At 44.3% G+C, this 17,220-nt stretch overlaps 1 long non-coding RNA gene across 2 annotated transcripts in view; it reads right to left on the bottom strand.

Annotated features, from left to right (window-relative positions):
- Nucleotides 1–14,854, bottom strand: part of LOC144824869 (uncharacterized) — a 225,442-nt gene extending 210,588 nt beyond the window's left edge. For both annotated transcript variants that reach the window (XR_013609156.1, XR_013609155.1), the window contains exon 1: nt 14,755–14,854. This is a non-coding gene — a long non-coding RNA (uncharacterized LOC144824869). The remainder of the gene's footprint in view (nt 1–14,754) is intronic.
- Between the last annotated feature and the right edge of the window lie 2,366 nt (nt 14,855–17,220).

Here is a 17,220-nt window from a genome sequence, read left to right as displayed (position 1 = left end):
TTCAGCACTCTTTGTGTTTCCTTTGGGACTGCTGGAGCAGTTCCTCGCCGTTATGCCCGTGCGCTCGGTGTCCTGCCACACACGCACCATTTCCCTTGCCTTTGGGACTGCTGGAGCAGTTCCTCACTGTGACGCCCATGTGCTCCGCGTCGTGCCGAACACACACCTGGCTCCTTTCTTTGGAGACTGATGGACCAGGTCAGAGTTTGTGACTCTTGAGTGTTTGGCATCATTTCCACGCACCCTTCACCGTCCCCGCCTGGTCCGATCTCCAACAAAACGCATGTTCTTTTTTCTAGCTTGTCCGGTCAGTGCACTGTCCAATGGATTCATAGTCATGGTTTCTTATTGGGATGCTTTCTGTTCCCTTATGGGATATATTCTTTTGGGGGGAGAAAAACTATTTTTCTTTTGGACTCCCTCTGAGAAAATACAATCTCCCTGCTGCTACCGGTGGGATCCAATCCCCCTATGACTTTTAATAGGGATTATTGCTCATAGTCAGTCGTTTCCCTTCTCTGGATATTTTTTTGGGTGGCTGTTTCTCTTTCTTAGTTTTGGTGAGCAGTCTTATACGAAGAAAAAAACGGGTGGGGGGTTTTAGGGTTACCCGAGCTAAATACACAATGGTTAGTAAAATTAGATGGTGTCACGGTACAAAAATACATCAGAAGAAGCAGCACTGGACGTAAATGAGATATACCTAGAACAGTTTCATCTTATCCCTTGAAAGATTTGCATTAAAAAGAAATTATTTCTGTTTAAGGATTAATTTTTCCTCCAAGTTAAAGGCACTGTGATGGGCTGTTCTTCTACTCTGGAGATGGCAATCCTCTTCATGGCATTATTTGAGGAAAGGAATGCATACGAAAATAACCTTCTCTGCAAACCTAACCGTTTGGCTAAGGTACATCAATGATATCTTCTGCATATGGACCAGCGGTGAATCAGACTAGGATTACTTTTCACAGTGGCTAAACAACCAAACACCAGACATGAGGGTTAAACATTCATAAACTTTTTGGACACTGAAGTAACAGAATCTGGATCCACTTTGTACATGTCGTTATATAAGAAACCGATGGACGAGAGCAGAGCCTTGAATTACTCGAGTTTTCACCAAAGCAGCATATGTGACAATCTCCTGTATGGACAGTTCTTGCGAATTCATCACAACTTCTTCCACCATGCTAAAGCACTATATGAAAAAACTGAAGATTGTGTAACCAAAGAAAAAACGAAACAAAATTCGCTGGTTCGCTCCATTTGACAAGCTCCCTCAAAAAACAGAAAAAAAGTCAGAAGCTGGCACGATAATCTGTGTATCAACCAAGTTAATTAACAACTGGTTTAAAACAATCTTTTGCCAAAATGAGCAAATTTTTTGTATCAAACCATGAGTGCAAACCAGAGAAACCCTTATTTGCCCTGTAAAAGAATCCCAGTGATTGGAATCCAACTGAAACATGCTCACATACCAGTGGAATCAGCACTTAAAAGGATATTGAGAGGTCAGTGGGTTCCAACACCGCTGCAAGGATCATCACACATGTGGGGCTTGTTCTGTGTGCGATCAAACCTTTGAACTCAATATAATACAAGCAATGGCATAGCCAATAGGTCTCGCCTTTGGGACCTTATGTGTTTAGCCATGCAACAGTTGATGTTGCTGCACCAAGGATATTGCACTGGATAACTAAACAGTTATAAGGTCCCAAACGCGAGACCTATTGGCTATGCCTAAACCCTCTACTATAGCAGCTAGAGGTGTGGTGGGTGTTGCAGTGAGCCACTTGGCTGATAAGGCACTAAAATGTTGACTCTTTTGTGGGCTTCGTCTGTCTTCAGGTTTGCAGAACAGAAAGAGCTGAGGCGTGTAGGTCTACGGCTGACAACTGAGCCAAGTGCATGAAGGAGACAAAAGATTGAATGAATAAAATTTGGAAAACCAGAAAAGTAGAGGCATGAAACAGATAGAGGTACATAAAAAGATAAGAAAGTAAAAATCAAAGAGGGAAGAAAAAAAGATTGCTAAATATAAATGGTGAAATGAGGAAGGGAAAAAAGGAAGGAACGAGGAAGGATACAAGTATGAATGGAAGGATGAAACAAAGAAATGTGAAGGGAAGAGTGGAAGGAAGTGTGAAACAAAAGAACAGTGCAAAGAAGGAAGTGTGGAAGGAAGAATTAAAATAGGGATAAGATGAAAGGGGGTTGGAGGAAAAGAGGAAAACAAAGAAGGGTGAAAGAAGGTTGGGAAAGATAGAAGGACGAGTGAAGGGATGGATGAATGAAAATAGGGCTGGAATAAAAGGATGAATGGACGGGTGGAAAGATGGAAGGGTGCATGGAAGGGAGTTGGGTGGCTGGATGAGTTGAGAATGGAAGGAAGAAATGATGGGTGAATGGATGAACAGAGAAAGGATGACTGGGAGGATCAATAGAGGACAGGAAGGAAGGAAGGGTGAAAGGATGAATTAGTGAATAGATAGATATTAGGTGAAAGGATAATAGAAGAGAAAATGAGTGATTGATAGAAAAATGTGTGGGTGGAGGGAAAGGTGAAATAGTGGGTACATGAATCGTGAATTAATTAAATGGATTAATAGATGGATGGGCGTATGAAGTGGAAAGGACGAATAGATTAATTGATGAAAGGAAGGGTGGAAGGGAAGTTTTGTAGGAGGATTGGGCTAGCTTGCTGTGCTCGCTCGGTGTCATTGGACATATGGTTCAAAGTGGTAGGTATCTTAATTGTATGCCACTTTCTTGGTTTAGAGTGAAAGTATCTTGTAGTTACTGTGAAGCAAAATCTCGCAGGGGCAAAAAGGTGAGTAGACTCAGAAACTTTGCAAACTTTTGCAAACTTCACAAATAAAAAAAAATTGCAAGTTCTGCCAGGTGTACGAAATTGCACAGTTGTAAGTAGCATCTCGTTGGTGACTAGAGGAGCGGTTAATGCAAACGTTTATTTATTGAATTTAAAAAAGGGTACATTTAGCACAGTGTGCACTATAGCAATGAAATGGTCAATTGAACGCAGACAATAATATACCAAGAACGGTTCATGATGACAGGGCTGGCATGTGTTCCTTCTGAACAGAATGAATAGAAGACAACTGTAAGCAATGAGGAGCATGAGATTTCAAACCACTGAACTGAGTAGAGACAAAGCACCACATGCATTGACAAAGCCAAAAGGTTTCGCAAATGGGAGAGCTATTGGCTTTGTCATTGTCTTTTACCCATGTTGTACAGCACCAAGGCTGCCGTGTAGCATGACTGAAAAAAAAGACAAAAGTGGTATAATGCGGACAGTGCTGGCTGTGTAATAACTTCTGTCAAAGCACTACAGTGGAGGACTGAGCTATTTTTAAATAATTTTCAGCCATGAAACATGGCTAATAGTTATGGGGAAAGTACTACGACGGTGGGCACTGTTTATTATGTTATTAGAGAAAATGTTTGAAACACGTGTACTTCTGTATTGGTTTCCATATCGTGACAGTGAAATGTGCGTGCCTTGCTTTGCCTGCTGATGCACACAATCCCTACACATGCACTCAGTGGACAGAAGAGAATGTGTGTGTGTGTGTGTATATTTATATATATATTATATATATATATATATATATATATATATATATATATATATCCAACAGGGACTCGCTATCCCATCCGTGGCCCGCCTTTGGATAGCGGCAGGGTTTCAAGCGACTCGTTTGGCTGGATATATATATATATATATATATATATATTAGCACTTGTCATGCTTTGCAATATGAGCTCCTCATAGAACCCGGGGGCCAGCTGGTGAGTGGTAAAGTCCCTGCGCTGGCCTCTGCTTTCTGTTTGGAATTATTAGCACAGGCAAATTTAAAGGGCGTCTGGGCTCTGCTTTTCTAAGCCCCATCCATAAATTATCATCTATTCCCTTTCAGACCAACACCATCCACAAACAGTCACCCGTGAACGCAGGTCATTTCACCTAGCAGTATAGTGTACTACTATTCTAAGGCTCCTCAGCTGGGCTACAATCTGGAGTATCTCCTGCTTGACATACTGCAAACATAGCTAATAGCACCAAGAGCTCTGTGCTCGGGCCCAGCCGGGTGCAGCCAAAGATGTGTGTGTTGTGACTCCATTCATTCCAACTAGCACGTTATAGCGCTTTTTTCATAGCGCTCTAATGCACCTCAGCGCTATTTCATCATAAGTTTCAGCTACGCAACACAGCTAAAAGTTATAGGAAAAGCGCTATGACGACAGGGTTGTGGGGTAAAGCAGCATGAAATAAGGGATGGTAAGGAGGGAAGGGGGGGAGGGGGACAGTAGAAGGACCCAGCAGGGGCAGGGCGGATAAAGAAACAAACAACTTGTGGGTGGGGTGGGGGAAATAAACAATGGCTAAGAAACACGAACAACGTGCGGGGGTATAAAAACACGAATGAAGGACGGGTGGGCGGTATAAATAACAACAAGAAAGAAAGAAAGAGGAACAACATAAAGAAACACGAACAGGCGAGTGGGATAAAGCAAAACAGACACGGCAAACAGTACCTGAAGTGGAGGAACAGAAATTAAAGGTAAATACATCTGGGGTTGGTCCACGCTCATAGAAAAAAAACGCATTTGTAATGCAATCGGTCCCTCTTTTTTGAAATTACAAGTATTTTGCGATGCAGCACATTAGATGCAGGGGAAGGCGAATTGATTTAATATGTGAGGTCATAGCAGTGTATTGCGGGGGCAATGCAAGTTTTCTCCAATGTCACGTGTCACGTTAAGATGCCAAAAGGAAAAGCTGGACGTACGCCTCCTGAATGGAGTGCCTTTTTATCGGCCTTGGAAGGATGAAGGAGCGATTCTGCATCATGGGTCAGTGTGCTGCAAACGATCTGCATCATACACATTATGTCCCCGAGCACCTTCACATTGACGGCACAGGGTGTCTTTGACTCTGCACCAGTGGACTGCTCAAGGGCACAAGATGGGATGGGGGGGGACAACGGAGCACAGCGGTGATTGCAGGGGCAGAGTTCGGGGGCTGATGGAGAGCCGAGACACGAGGAGCACACTCCGCGGTAAACCGGCCCACACTACCCCTGGAGGCCCAGTGGGGACTGACCGTGGGTGAGCCTGGGGGTCGACCCGAGGCTGTGCTACATCTGCCCTCCCCGTCCTACTTCTCCTTACCTCATCCTGCCGCCCCAGTGCTGCGGAGACATGTGAGGCCATTGGGACCAATCCTGGGAGCCCTGCCGGGAGCGGCTGGAGAGATCAGCCCCCTGCCACGCGGGAGGCCGCAGGGAGGAGTCCGGCCTCCGGGCTGGTGCCCTGGCTCACCTTCCACTACAAGCTGGGGACTAACGCAGTGGAGTGAACAAGCACTAGCAGCACATCGGGCCTGGAGACCGGGGCCGCCGGAGATAGCTGGGACTGCATCAGAGGCGTGCACATGAGACAGGAGTCACATTACACAGGCCCCACAATGGTGCCAGCACCTGGCCATTACACTGTAGGCTATGGTCCGGAATGACGCAAAACAACGTCGGCTGCAATTTAACACAAGTCGGCCTGGAGCAGGGCTTGAAAGAGACGCGCGAGGGCAGGAGCGTGACGCCGTGAGCATGCACGTTGGCGTTCCCTGCGGCTCGCGCGTTCACAGACCTGAGTCGGCTCGTGCCCAGGTCTGGATCGGCTCGTGCCCAGCTCTGTCTCCCTTGGGAGGGAGCAAGGCGACTATAAGTCTCGTTGGCGGCAGCGCTTTGCGCTGCAACGCCAGCGAGACCTAAAAATTCCCTGGCTAGTGGAAAAAAACACATTTTATTCACTTCCCTAGCTCCTTTAAAACACTAAGTGCTTTTCCCTGACATTTCATGGATTAGCAACACACACACCTTTTTTCATAATCACTAGGAAAAACTAATATAGGGTAGAATCATATTGTTTAATGAAAGTTGAACTGGAGGTAGATTCTACGTTTAGACCTCTTCACTCCCCCTTTTGTTATTTTCTCCATGTCATTGTAGGTCTACTTAGGTATCTATTGGCAAACATTCAGACTTCCTGTTTACTAATTTTAGATCATTATTATCTGTCATACTGAGTAGTGACTGGAATACAGGCATTGGACCCATTCGTCAATCGATCGATTAAGTAGAGCAGACCTTAAACGCACTAGAGACAGGAGTATATTACAAGATATTGTGGCCAATCATGCTTTAATTGATCCCTGGTGACTATTTAACCTAGATGAAGGAGACTACATATACATATCCTGTGTGCACGGAACATGCATTAGGATATATTTCTGCTAACGCAAATGTCATTATTTACCAAATATTTTATTAAAAGTACAATGTGTAGAATTAACATTTAAAATGAAGAGTGCTTAATGCAAAAATTGTAAGTAGACCACCATACTTAGAACCTGTAGGCCTGTAACTTAGTAATGAGACCTGAATTTTATTTTAAGTTGACACATGTAATGATCCCTTGTTTTACAGTGAAGGCCCAATAATACTGAAATGCTTTTTTTCAATTTATTCAACATTTTGTGCAAATAGTTTTTCTTCTCTTTCCTGCAGACATTGTATTTTTTAAACTGATTATTAGTTAGGGAATAGATGTGTGTTATATTAGGCGATAATGTGTGCAACATGCAAGAACACATGGTTGAAAGATAATTGTACTCTGGTGAGAAGATGGAGCATGCTGAAATTGTATTGGTCGACCTGAAGATGAAAATACATTTATGCTACAAACTTAGAAAATATGGTTTATATTAGTGCATGTTCTTAGACTAGTTAGTCAGTTTCTTCAACCCCATGATGCAGAACAGACTTATTGAGTTTTCACTCATCCTGTTCCCTTTTTCTGACTCTGAGGGGAAACTCTGTATTGAGTTTTCTGGACATCTCTTTATGAGAAGTCTTAGTTTATTCCTTGAACTGCTGTTGTTTGAGCTGAGAATATTTTCCAGCTTTTTCTGCTGAAAGCTTCATGCTTATGCTCTATTCCTTCATCAGAACTCTTCATGGGTTTTGGACTGACAGCTCCAACCATTTTTTCCAAATTTTCCTCAACTTTAGCTTAGAATAGGGATGTTTGTTTACTGGAACACACTTGTTTTACTTACTTTGTTAATGCTTATTCTGATTAATGAATAGATTTATCTTACTCCTGATTATCGATTTATTGATTGTTAATCTTTACTGATGATTACTGGAGCATAATACCTTAATAAAAAATATTAATAATATTATTATTATAATGACAAAAAGAGATAAAGTAACACCCTTTAACTCAACTAAACTCTCTTTATTGACTCAAATAAAGTAACGACAATTGATAATGATTTATGTTGAGATTTAATTTGATGTCTCAGCTGAAAACAACAAGATCCATCTGTCTGAGACTGTGCGCATGGCTCTTGGTGAGTAATGGCGGAACCCCATGCTCCAGCAGTTGGTAGCAGAGGGACGGTTCATGTCACAAGACAAGAACTGTAATAATAATTAGCCTTAGTTTAGAAATGCCCATGTACTTAAGTCCGAAAGCCCAAACTTAAAAATGTACAGAGTTGTGGTTTCAAAGGCAGTTGCAGTAGTGAAGGCATGAGTATCAGTAGGGTAAATCATCACTATTGTCTTCATTGAGATTGGTCGTACTGTTGTGCTTTAGAATAAGTGGTGTGTAAGTGCTAAATGCTGAGAAGTGTGAGTGGTTATCAAACTCAAGGTAGTTTCTGATCCTGGGGCATAGAAAAATGAACAGTTGATATTGCCTGCTAAGATTTGTAGGGTATATTCATGAGTTAACATCGAATTGCACATTTGAGATAGGGACTATAACTTTGTAGTGCTTGTAGGGGATGTATGGTCAAGATGGTGGCCGCATCGGACACTTCCTAAAGGAGCTCCATGTTTGACCTGGCAAAAATCCTGAATCCAGGCAACATCTGCCATGAACGAGCCCCTTTGACCCGCTCGGGCTCCAGCAAACACCTCCGCAGTGTGGGCTCGCCATCCGCACCTGGGGAGCGCCTCAGAAATGGAAGGTTAAAAATGTGGACAGGCACGGCCTGTGGCACACTCGCCAGATGCAGGCACCCAGGTGAGGCTGGAGTGGTCCTGCAGCATGGTGGGCAAAGGAAAGTAAGCAGCTGTGGAGAGATCAGTTTGTGGTCCTAAGCCGCTCTTTTGGGTGGAGACTTGCTGGCAGTGGAGTGTTCAATGGAGGGCCGGGGTGGTGGAAACAAAGAAGCAGCCTTGGTGTGCGGGTCACCCGGCTCCTGAGAGGTGAGATGTCCCAACCACTCCCAGAACGATTGTGCCCTCCAGATGGTGAGCAAGCGGTGATGGCATTCTGGCATGTCTGTGCTGTTTTCCAGGCTTACCTGGATGTGCCTAGCTGTGGCTGCTGTACCCTTTTTTCCATACCGGCAGCATTCTGGGTGACTGTCAGTGGCTGCGGCCCACTCTGAAGAAGAGGTCCATGCTCATTGCGGGCTGGAGCAGCTTGTGCTGATGCTGCTGGAACTGCTGATGCTGTGCTAACCGGAGAGCTGCTGCTAACACCACCGGCATCCATGGGGACTGCAGTGGTCTTGGATGCCCTGAAGAGGCCTGGAGATGAGAAACAGGCCCTTTGACTTTTCTATGGGGCCTAGGGATTGGGGATGGATCTGTCTCCCCAGATATCAACTGCAGTGAGGAAAGGCAATATGGCGTTGGAGGCCCTGGCGGGCACCTGAGGATGCTGCCGAGAGGTGGTGTCTTCGTGGGCCTCTGATGCACTGTTGAGGCCTTGAGGACTGACGGTATGACCAGTGGAGTGCCAGCTGTGTCCTGCTTTAACATCCTGTGGCCTTGCGGTTGCCAGAGAGCCGCGGGGGGGAATTACACACTGCCCAGTTACTACGCTGAGTAGAGCAGTGGCAGATAGCTCCATCACCTTCATTACATCTCCTCTGTGACTGGGACACCTTGCAAGCCCTGCAGAGTGGGATCTTTCATATACCCATGACGCCTGTTGGGCTTTGAGACGCGATTGATCACATCACTAACATAGAGTCCTAGGCAGGGGCTTGCCTGAAACACATCGCACGGACTGTGCTAGGATGCGCTGGCCCTCCTTATAGTTTGAACCAGCCTGTTTTCCCTCAAGTACTGCACTCATGGGGAAGCCAAAACCAAGCCGGCGGAGATCCTGTCTGATCCAACTGATCACCTCTGCAATCCCTCTGTCAATGATTAAGACGCCAACGAAGTCATAGACCCCATCCTCCTTCAGCTCGACAAGATACTGGTGACCATAGCAGACACCAAGGCCACTCTTCAGCTGGACATTGGCACAGTATCAGTAGGCCTTGGCCTGTTGCAGGCGGAACATCACATGCTGGCAGACAGAGTCAAAGAGGTGGAGATCTTCTTAAAAGATATCCAACCTGAGTTTTCAGCGCTCACAGGCCAGATGTCCAAGCTGTGGGACAGGGTCCAGGTCCTGGAACTGTGTGCGGAAGATGTGGAAGGACACAACCAATGCAAAAACATCAGAGTGGATGGCATTCCAGAGGGAGTGGAGAATGGTTACATGGTAACTTACCTTAAGAACTGGTTGAGGTCAGAAGTGGCCTAGGGTTTACTTACTCCCTTCTTTGCACTGGAACAAGCTCACTGGGTTCCAGCATGTCCGCCAACCCAGGATAGACCTCAGACGGTTGTGGCCAAGCTATTACACTACAGTGACAGAGATATAATACTGCATGGGGTACGTTCGGAGGGACCCTTCGCAGTGGACAGTGGCAAGGTCTTGGTGTTCCTGGACTTTATGGCAGCAGTACAGACCAAGGGACCCTCCTTCTTGGAGGTTAAGAAAGCTCCTTGTGATAATGGCCTACAATACTCTCTAATGTTTCCCTCCAAACTTTGAATTATCCTAGAAGGAATTGTACACTTCTGCAAAGACCTGGAGTTGGTCTGGTAGGAGGCATACAAGGCGGGAACTGCTCTCCCGGTGACATGCTCAGGGCAGGGGGCATCTGGGTTGAGAGTGCAAAAGTACCTGCGCAAGACTTTACGTTGTGGCTGTAGAAGAGACCCATCTCCCTCACAAACTGAACTGGAATGAGCAGCGTCCCCCTCACATTCCAATCTGGAACAAGCAGCGGCCCACCAGGCGGTGGGGGGCATTGTGGTGGTGCACAAGCCAGTCTAGGGGGCTGGGACCCCTTCAGAACACAAATCCGTCTTGTCTCATTTGTTGTCCTTTCAGGGCCATGACACTGGACTTCCTGTTGTGACCCCCCCAATCAGCAGAAGAACTGTAGGTGATCCTATTGATGCAGGGTTGATGGGTTCTTTAAGGGGGTAGTGGGACAGGGGGCTTCTGACCTATGTTTTACTTACTTTCGAGACTCATGATTGCAATGTGTGTGGGTGTGGTTGATCTCTGGGTAATCTGTTCATTATGTGCTGGGCTGGTACTGCATGGACCTGCTGAGCTCACCTTGGTCAGCCCCTTACCAAAAAGCCCTTGCCGGCATTTTGGGGGAATCATTCATTCGGACATTTTTCAAATTATACAGATTGGATGGCCTGCAGTTGCTATGCTGCCATTGGTATGGGGAATTCATGGTTGTGGGTTGTTCATGCTTTTCCTTTTCTCTTTTTATTTTGTCTGCACAACAATGCATGCTGATTTCCAGGTGGAGGGGAGGTTTTGGGTGACAACAAAGATTCGAAGGTTATTGGTGACTTTACATGATGGATTGCAGGCAGACATTAGCCTTTATGTCCTGGAACATTAGAGGGATGGCATTGACCTCCAAGAGACACACCATTCATAGATACCTGGACAGAGAAGGTGTAGGTGGCTATGGTGCATCTAGCTGGGGAAGAAATTGATTGGTTTTGATGTATCTGTACGATACTGCTTACTTGGCCTATACCTGGGGAAACCTGATATGGATCCGGGCAGGGACCCCCTTTGAGCTTATCTGCTCTCTCATAGACAAGGAGGATAGATATGACTTCTTGAGAGACAATTGTTTGAGAGGGAAATAACATTGGGGAGTATCTATGCTCCGAACCAAGACCTGGTGGCCTTCTTTCAATCCCTCTTGGTTCACATAGAGGGTCTCCTTGCTGCTAGTTTCATGCTGGGTGCCGATTTTAACAGTGTACTTGATGCGCTGTTGGATTGCTCTACCCCCCTCAACCCCGCTGCTGGGAGCTTCCTATTTCTCCCATATCCATAAGCTTCACACCCAGATAGTCGGATTTGTATGTTCACATAACCCAATGCAGTACACATTCTGAAAATATAGGGCATGCATTGTCCTACCAAAGTCCTGTCCTGTTTGAGTTCAAATTGGTTGGGGACCGACCACCTGCTCACACTTGGCATCTTAACCCATCCTCTCTGGAGGACACACGGTACTGTGACTCCTTTGCCGGGGTAATCCCCAACTACTTGGCTCATAACCAAAGCTCCACATCCTCAAGTATAAGGGAATGGGAGGGCGTTAAAATCTGGTGTCTGGTCAGACAGTTAATGTTCAGAAAGAATCAAATGGGGCACTCCAGACTTTGCATGGTACCCTGCAGGCTTGGATAGTGCTCTTGGTATTAGGCCAGAAATCCTGGATGAGTTTCAAGAGACTAGGGAAATATATAATACTACATTGGGATGGCTGCGCAGTCATGAAAATAAACAGTATATTGCCTGGGCGCATGAAGAAGAGGGAAAATCTGGCAGGTTACTAGCATGGCTTATTAGACCAGAGTCCAGAGTGGCCCCCTTCACACATATCTGCTAGAGGGATTGCTGATCTCTGTACTCCCCTGCTTCCATTAATGTTGCATTTTATTAAAATTATTAGCACTCTGCATGCTGCCCCTGAGCCCCATTCGATAGAGGCAAGATCTGTTTTCCTGGTTAATATACCACTGAATGGACTACCGTGAGAACGTGTAGGGTCCTGTGTCTGTGCAGAAAATGTAGGTAGCTATAACGGAGATGGGAAGGGGCAAAACACCAGGCTCTGACAGCCTCCAAACTGAGTTTCTGCAGCATATGCAGGGGCCATAGGCCCATAGCTGGAAAACTGTACGTAGACTCCTGAAAACATGGAACACTTTATGTCACACAAAAAGGAGGTAGGAATGTGACATCGGAGGTGGCACGTGCTCAGTGAGTAAAAACTGCTCTCATTCACAAAATCGTGACATGCTTCATCATCGGGCTTGCTTACTGACACCCCTATGCAGACCAATGCCTGGGGTGGAGCAAAAGGGAAGGGGAGACAATACAAAAATAGAGTAGTGGGATCACCAAAGAAAAATGCAGCTTGTGAAGGTTAAAACTAGCTCGGATTAGTCCCTAATGTTAATTTTATTCCTAACCCACCTGGCCAGGGTTAAAAAAGTGAAAGATGGTGGTGATAAGAAAAGATTAGGATCACTACAGCTCTCGTCACAACAAAGCTATTGACATGCTTCTGTCGAATAACCTGTTCCACAATCTTGGGTCACTCGGGCATTCATCAGGACCTTCAGGATCACAAATACTACACCCTCTAATCCTGATTTAGGATTTGATGGGTTCTTCTGTCCAAGATAGGGTTTTAGTAACTTACTTTCTCGTTAAACCTGTAAAAAGAGGAGGTCTTTCATGAGATCCTCTTGCTCTAGAACAATTTAATGTGTAAGAGCAAGAAAACCCATCTGGTTAGTGCGCATACATACATCTCACTCAACATCCACACATGACCACCACATAGAGACCCATGTTGTCACACATGCAAGCTATCACTGTCCAAGTCGGAATATTAGTTGTGGAAAATTCACCTTTTCATTCAAGCGCAAGTTTCCAGCCCTCCCATTTATTAAGCACGTGTCCAACACACGTCTGCTAAAGCAGTGCAAATCCTCACACTCACCGAGTTCCATCAATCGGAAGGCTTGAACGAACGAGGGAGTGGGAGCAGCTCCCTATACTCACTACACGGAAAAAACATGTACATGTTGAATTTAGTGGTAGGCAACTCAACAACAGTGCCACATAAGTCATAAAACAAGTACAGTTGCTTAATTTGATGAGGTTATGCCTCTCCACGCTCCGGATGTTGAGATAGTCTGGGAAGCCCCCACTTATGAGTACAACTAGCGTTTTAAGAGTATTTCTACCTCCCTTGTAACAGCGTTGTCTATAACACACAAAATACGTATGCGGCTAGAGTAACTTAGTATACTTGTCATCACTAAATCACTCCCTCAAATGGAGACATCACCGATCTGGGTGACACCCAATTGGCTGTCCACACCTTGCAGTCGGCACTCGGTAGGGTAGTCTGTTTTTACATGGATAAAGTCCCCAGAATTCAAAAAGCTCCATGCGCCAGGACCATTCTTGCGTTATTGTGGAGGTAAGTAGTCCCCGACCTCGACTCCTTACTTCCACAAGGTGAACCCGCTGCCTGGCGACTGCCTGCCTCTCGCCGTGAAGGAGGCGGTCTCCCTTCTCTGTGGCTCTCTATAATGGGAGTTTGTTCTGGTCACGTTGGGAGACATTCCAACACGTGACCGGGACGTGATGACGTCCTTGTTACTCTCTGTTCCTGACTCTCCAGTGGTCTCCGTCCTATCGCCCTTGTGAAGTGGCTTGTGTGTGTTTTTTCTCAAAAAGAACAATAAACTTTATTACTGTAGTATCACATTCGAGAATGGGCAATATTCATACATGTTACTAACTCTTAATTAGTACCAATGTGCCCTCACAGTGTAGCACTAATACGTAAACAAAAGGAGAGATGAAGCTTTATTAATGTATCTGGCCACAATGAAAGTGATGAGGTGCTTGACTGTTATGCTGATTATCACCATATCGGATATAATGTATCAAACTTCTCAAACATGACGTACATGTACCTGAGTCTGCCAAGGGGTTCACAGCACGTGTGGGACAGTTGATAGACGTTCAGCTCTCAATCACGTAGCCCTAAGTCATTTCTCCATATAAAATGAGACATCAGACATCTCATCGCATTCTAAATTATGTCTGATTCAGTAAGGGACACAATTGCGTTGTTAAAAACACCCTATTTGCGTAATGTCGCAATGGTGTGTATCCGATGCATTTTTGCAGATAAATGCTGTCCAATATTCTAAGGAATGTATTTGTTCAGGAAATTCCAGGGGATGTCATCATTGAGCCCCACCTCATTACTACGTAGTAACTATAAGTGTGGAGAATTCTGGATCTGTGTTTTCTAGTGCAAGAATCAATAATTGTATTTCCTCTAGTTGTGCAGTACAATGCAGAGTATTGGTAACTCGTGCTTTTAGCAGGCTGGGCTGAACCATCAGTATATATTATGGACCTTATTTATGAGGAAGTGACTCAGCACTGTGCCGCAAGCCACTTTCAAAGCACAGGGATGTGTTATATCTACAACAATATGCTGGATTCCTGTGCTCCTACCTGCACTGTTGCACAGTTAGCTGCCATGCGCTGACACAATAACACAACAAAAAATGTTCCTTAAGGAATCACTACACGTTTTTTTTAAAATTTAAACAGACACATATACAGAACAAATCAAAACTGTACTCGCATACACAGATGGCACTATAATCTGCCTGTGTATAATCTATAGAGGAAACACAAACGTAATGTACTTAGGTCAACACAATGTTAAATTGTAGCACTCTTAATACTTTATCTCTCATGTTATTAGTTGAAACTTACCTTTAGGAAGGTTGTCTTAATCGATCATTATTTCACTCGCTCGTCGCATCAGTCGAGTGTTTGCCCGCGTCTTCTTGACTCTCTATGACCTCTTTCACGGTCATGTGATCAGACCTCACAAAAGCGTGTCGGCCATCTTAGAATTTAATCTGATGCCTGACCTTCCAGAGGCTAAACTGGGCGTTCAGGCAATATGTCCAAAAATTATTTTTTAATCGTGATGACAACTTAAATGATTTCTCCCTCGTATTATTTCTAACAATATACTTTTAGGGACATCCCTCTTACAATCGCTCGTCGCATCAGTAAAGTGTTGCTGCCAACTTTCTCACTCTCTATGGCTTCTTTTTTGATCATGTGATCGGGCCTTGCAGAAGGGTGTCGGCCATCTTGGGGTCTAGTATACAGCCTGACCTTCCATAGACTAAACTAATCAGTCAGGCAGTATGTTCAAAGACTAATGTTAATTACGTGTATAGACACTAGCCACTTATCACGAGCAACAAAAGGGCAGAATGACATATTCCTTTCTGATTCTAATGTTCACAGTTAGAAATGAATAACTCGTCATTTTTTGCATATTATTATATTAAGATGCAAGAATAGGAATTCACTCAGATGTCACATTAATCTCACTATAGGTAAGAGTACCACAAAACTAACTCTGTCACAGCATTCTTCTTTGAAACTTGTCATATATTAAAGCTCACAATCATATTAACGGAGGGTTGCCAGCATTTGCCACTCCACAATAGAATTTAATCCCTTGTCAACTGTGTTTGCTGACACAGGCATACTTGCACCATTGTGTAAGGGTGCCTGCATTGAGGGGAGATTGTTGCATAGAAAGGAAAAAACAAGGAGAAATAAAAACATTTTTCCTCGTTGCGCCTCCCTATGCATCCCCTGGGGAGGCGCAGCATTCTGAGGCATTGCCAGGTTTAGGATTTCTCGAAAATCTGGGAATGTGTCAGGTTCCATGGGTGTTGTGTGGGAACACCCATAGCAACACCCATGGACCGCCCCTATCACAGTAAATGTTGCATGAACAGGGGCCGCAGGGTGGCTTTACATGTCTATGTAAATATGGGGCAGCAAAATGCGTCACCGGTCCCTCGCAAAAAGTGACACACTGGCGGCGCAAGGGGCTTGTAAATATGCCTCTATGTGTGTATCTTGGTCAACAGGCAATATATTACTGGGCATGGGGTATTCATGTTCATATTGGAGAAATTCTAGAATTTGTAAAGTAGGGTCGAAGACATAGTCTACATCAGTAGCCATCAGGGAAGTGGCCGATTGCATCCATGTAGAATGTAAGGCTTTTGCATTAGAAATGTTAGCCATGGTAACTGCCTATAAGGTTGGGATGAGAGTAACAACAAATATGCGCTTACCTTTGTACAAAGATATTTCCTTTAGGACAGCCATCTGAACTGAAGTCAATATTTTTTCAGTGGATGTAAAAGAAATTACAGCATTAGAATATAGACATGATATATATGTAATCGGCACTGTGTCACCTTCATTGAATATGGCATATGTGAAGCCAATGGCACCCACAATTAAAATGGATTACCAAGTTTGGTTTGTTGACAAGGGTGTGTAAGTGTCTTAATGCAAGCATGTCTGTCTGTAGTGATCTTCGTATTTGTTTATGTTATGATGTCCAATGTGTACTGGAAAAATTAGGGTGAATAAAATCATATAAAGGTATTATTTGCTGTGCACAATCTTGTACGTATGTTCTGCCAAAGTTGAAGAATCCTAATAAGGATTGCAATTTTGTAATGGTGTTTGGAGGTTGTGAAAGAGCAGCACCTTGCTCTAGGAAATGTTGTGCCAGGCTCTTGCCTCCCTCATTTGATAACTCGTGTCCTAAAAATAGTACACTGAGGAAGGCAATTTCTGGGTTTTTTTCAATTGAATTTGAAGCTATATTCAGCAAATCCCAAAACATTTTGATCTACTCTGGCTAAGTGTGTGTTTAAGTCATCATCTATTAGATATATATCATCAACATAGGACAATGCTTCTGGGTCAATATCATGTAAAATTGACATTACACAGGCAGCAAACATTCCAGGACTGTTCTTATACCCCTGAGAGAGCCAACAAAAGTGGTGTTGTGAGCTCAGTGTGGAGAACGCTGCTATTTCTGATGCCATGTTTTGGCAAAAAAAAAAAATTGGGAATATCCAGGGTTGTTTTATATTTTTAATGTACAAAGTGGTTCATTAATGACATTCTGAATTTTTAATTGCCAATGTGGTGTATAACTGTTTAGGTGTCTGTCGTTTAAGACTATGCGATAGGAATGATCTGGTTTATCTACCGGAAATAAAGGATTAACCATAGGAGATTCACAGGGTTCAACTATTCCGTGGTACTCTAGCTGCAAAAGAATTTCTCTCACAGGAGCCTTCTGTTCATTTTTAATTGGTTATGGTGGTTGAATTTGCGGGC

Source organism: Lissotriton helveticus, chromosome 3_1 (genome assembly GCF_964261635.1).
Source record: "Lissotriton helveticus chromosome 3_1, aLisHel1.1, whole genome shotgun sequence".
Lineage (NCBI taxonomy): Eukaryota > Metazoa > Chordata > Amphibia > Caudata > Salamandridae > Lissotriton > Lissotriton helveticus.
This window is presented reverse-complemented; position numbering and strand designations above follow the sequence as displayed.